This window comes from Bos mutus, unplaced genomic scaffold (genome assembly GCF_027580195.1).
Source record: "Bos mutus isolate GX-2022 unplaced genomic scaffold, NWIPB_WYAK_1.1 CTG219, whole genome shotgun sequence".
Taxonomy (NCBI): domain Eukaryota; kingdom Metazoa; phylum Chordata; class Mammalia; order Artiodactyla; family Bovidae; genus Bos; species Bos mutus.
Window position 1 is genome coordinate 268125 of NW_027219646.1, and position 4393 is coordinate 272517.

The 4393-nt window shown below is 38.1% G+C and overlaps 1 long non-coding RNA gene across 1 annotated transcript; it reads right to left on the reverse strand.

Annotated features, from left to right (window-relative positions):
• Positions 1-229: 229 nt before the first annotated feature.
• Positions 230-4135, reverse strand: LOC138986865 (uncharacterized). The gene is made up of 3 exons (XR_011463472.1): positions 3571-4135; positions 1615-1694; positions 230-356 (listed from the first exon to the last, which is right to left on the reverse strand). It is a non-coding gene; the product is annotated as an uncharacterized lncRNA (long non-coding RNA).
• Between the last annotated feature and the right edge of the window lie 258 nt (positions 4136-4393).

A 4393-nucleotide genomic window follows, 5' to 3' on the forward strand; every position in this document is an offset into this window, starting at 1 on the left:
GTGTCAAGGTATTTTCATTAAGAAGTACCCAGAAAGCAGCAGCTAAATGGTAGAAATGACTGTTATCATTTCTGTGTTAGTGTTGTTCTGTATAGCGCCTCATCTCCATGCTGGGCACATGAATGCTCCTTAATAAACAGCTATTGGCTGAATGATTCATAAAGCAGTGAAGAGTCTGGGAACCAACAGTGAAGGGAAATGAGAGCTGTGGGTTGAGGGACTGTTATTACCTGATAATATCTCCAAATGCCTTCAATATGGACTTATTCACATATGGTAGTCCATGCTTGGCACACAGTGACTTCACCAGAGGTGCCACCTTGTGATAATTATGGTGTGGCATTGTGGGAAATAGACTAGGAAACAGAGAAAGGAGATATAAAACTTCTCAGACCTAAGGAGAAACCCAAAGTTCCCTTTCCCCTTTTACAAAATAAAATGGTATCAGCCACACAGACCCAACCTTGACCTTCCACAATACTTTTGTTTTGGGAAGTTAAAAAACTTGCTGGCAGACTCATCTTATCCCTTAACCTACTACAAGCTTTGTGGGTGGCAGTTGTTTAGGAAGAACTAAGGGAATATGTTTTAGTTCCATCAACTGTTTATTTTTGGCCTGATCAAATGAAAGTATATCATTTAGAACTTTCTACCATTTAGAACTACCCACTCTTTAGAACTACCCAGAGAACTAGAGATACTGAACCGCCCACCCTGCTCCTGCTAATCTCTGTCTTAGTCTCTCTTTCTAACTTCCTTAGCAAGAATAGATGGATGTATATTAAGTCATGGTAAATAGCTAAAAGTCCTAGGAAAGGAATAAGAAGTGAGGAGACATGGATTTTTAATCCCAAGTTTTCATTAGTCAGCCAGATGACTGTCTTGGATATAAACCTCTCCTTTAGTAAAACTATTAGTCCTTTTTTTTTTTGTTTTGCTGAAATTTTCAAGCCCTAATATGGGAAATAGAATGAAAAAAATTCCTTGAACTAATAAAGGTCTTGTTCCTTCTCTGACTATCATAGACTCACATGGTTAGACAAAGAGAATGTGGAAAGCCTTTCCCCTGACACTCTGGAGAAACTGACTCTCAGTGTTTTCACTTGCATCAAAGTGTGAACTACCCACTTCCTCTCTGTAACTGACCCATTGGTAAAGGATTTCCAGATGCCATGTAGAAATTGCAGCAGGGACTCCACCTCATTAGTTATTTTGTAAACTTGGCTCTAAAGACACAGATAAGTAAATATTTGAATTATAGCATAGTTAAGTTTGAACACAAGTTGGTTACCCAAGTGTCCTGATTTTTCTTAGGTTTTGCCAACAAAGCAAATGCAAAGACATCACCAATTCCTAAGCCCATAGGAATCTGGAAACTGAGTCACTGATATGTTTTCCAAGATTTCACTCCATTTACTTGCAATTATGACACTTCCTTCATTTCTTTCTTCCCTTATCTATCATTGTTGTTAATTGAAAAATAACATCCTTTAAAGAATCCTGGTTCATTTTTTTCCTTTAAGATTGTGAGTCTACTGATCCTCTCTGGACTATATGGGGACAGTTATTAGTGACAGCCCTTGCCCTTTATCATAAACTATTTATCTTACTCACTGGTGCTCAATTTGGAAGTTCAAGTGCCCAGTGAACCAGTCATTAAAAAAGGACTGTTCAACATTACAGGTGGTCAAGACCTGCAAAGAAAAAGCCTACATTAGATATAATGAACCCATATCAAACAAGATATTTAGTTATTCTTTTATCTATCATTCAACAAGTGCTGATTGAGTACATATTTTGTGTAACAAACCATGAGGGATAAAAATAAGTCCCAGGTCTCAGGGACCTTACAATTATAAAGGAAATAAGGCATTTTGCTAAGAAGTATTGATAAGGCAACAGATATGAAGAAATTAATAGGATCTGAGAGGACTAAATCACTATCAGCCCTCAAAATCAAGACTAAGATATCATGAGTAAGGACTTTGACAGATGGAAATGGGATTGTAGGACTCTGGTAGAAATTATAGGAGTTTGAATATTATTACCACAGAATAGACTTAAAGGACTTCTAAATGGGGAATAAAGCATACAAGGACTTAAATCAAGGGTTTTGTGCATAGAAATACATTTATTAATATATACAAGTAGCTTCCTTTTTAATCTAATGTATTTTATTTTGTACAAAGACAGAGAAGAAGTTCATGGGATTCTCCAGACTACTTAGAATGCTTATGAATGTGACTTTTATTCAGTGCCTTTCTAAGATTTAATTCTTGTTAGGGTTGTTGTCATTTTGAATGTTATTTATGCAGTTGCTCTATGTCAGGGTTCCTTGAGTGTACTTTAGAGCACCTTGGAGTCCCTAGGCCACTTTCAGGGGATCTTCAAGGTCAAAATGATCCCCATAATACTTCTGAGACAGTATTTGCCTTTTTTATTCTCATTCATGCATGCTTATAGCATGGGTTTTTCCAGAGGCTATTAAACATGGGATGATGTAATCACTCTAATGTTAACTTTTATTGGCTTTATCTTGTTATTCTAAAATTAATTAATAGATATTTTAAAACTCTCAGTTTCAATTTCAAATACAGTAAGTATCAGTGGATATAACCTCCAGCAACGAAAGCTCTTTTATGTCCTCAATAAGTTTTAAGAGTGGTTTCTTGACAAAAAAAGATTGAGAATCACTACTATGTGGAATGTCCACTGAATTTGGAAATGAGCATGGAGAAAGAAGTAGTATGATGACTGGATTCTCCAGTTAATCATGGCACAGCCAGTGTCAGGCTTAGAGGCAGTGGTATTCTGCATGTATCACAAATCTTTTAATCGTTAACAGCATGCTTGCTGAGAATACTGAGTCTCCTCTCTGGGCCCCAATATCTGTACAATGAAATGAGGGGGATTCCAGGGTTCTTCCTTCTGTTATTCTAGGAGTGTGAGATTCATTGAAAGACTGTACCATATTGAGGCAGGTTTAATAAAACTTGCTTATTAAGTGCTGCACAATAAATGTTTTAATTCTGCATCACAGCTACACAGTTCTGCTGTTTTAGAATGAAAGCTATCAGAGAGAATATGTAATGTATGAATGTGGCTGTGTTCCAATAAAATTTAAAAAAATAAAAACTGGGCTAGATTGTCCCTTGGACTGTAGTTTATTAAGCCTTGGTTAAAAGCCAAGGTTCTAAAATCAAACTGCTGAGGTTTTAAACCTGCTTCTAGTGAACTCTGACTGGTCCACTGGTTAAGACTGTGTGCTTAACACAGGTTTGATCCCTGGTAGGAGAACTGAGACCCTGCATGCCACACAGTGTGGCCAAATAAATAAATAAAACCTGCTTCTACTATTAGCTGTGTGATCTTGCACAAGTTATGCAACTTCTTCATACCTCAATGTTATCATTTGTAAAGTGGGAATATTCCGAGCACATAGCTACATGAGATGTAGCAAAACAGTTGACAGTGCCTGGCCCCTGGCAAGCCTCCAATAAACATCATTTGAGGTCAGCAGACGGTAATCAGGATGCTTTGGTGGATGCTTTCCCAGAACAGCATTATTACCTGAGAGCTGAACCAGTCCTGGTTCTCCTCTTTGCTTATTTTCATTGGTATGTGGTTCATCTGGGTAATATATGCAACCCAGAGACTTTCAAGAAGCCTTTAAGAGAATAGTAAGAAGATATGATCACTCCTTGGGGAATTTCAGTTCCACTCACTGGGCTTGTGTAACCACTGGCAGATCTGGCTGAGCAGTAGAGGAAATGGCAGTGACTCAAAGGTTCCAATCATGTGGTGGTTGTTTGTTTTTCATCTTTGCAGACCTTTTATATCTAAAGATGACATACAAGGTATTCAGTCACACTACCTGTCTTGCAGCCTACTGTACCAGAGCAGTGTTCCCAGTATTTTCTGTAGGCATTGGTGTAAGGCTCAGAAGATGCCTAGATAACTGAAAGTCAGGCTTCCCTGGTGGCTCAGTGGTCAAGATTCCATCTGCCAATGCAGGAGATCTGGGTTTGATTCCTGGGTTGGGAAGATCCCCTGGACAAAGAAATGGCAACCAACTCCAGTATTCTTGCCTGTGAAATCCCCAGAGCAGAGCAGCCTGGCAGGCTACAATCCATGGGATCACAAAAGAGTCAGACATGATTTAGTGACTAAAGCAACAACAATTTAAGGATATATGCAATGTGATTAACAGGTTGGCTGTTGTCATCAGATAAGAACTGGGTACAAGTTCTGATTTGGCACTGCCACTGGCCCTTATTTTCTCTTGAGTAAGTGATTTAATTTCTCTGAATTTTAGTTCTCTTACCATAAAAATGAAATTGATACTATCTACATTGCCTGGTTGTGCACTTTTGATTACATCAAATAACATAAT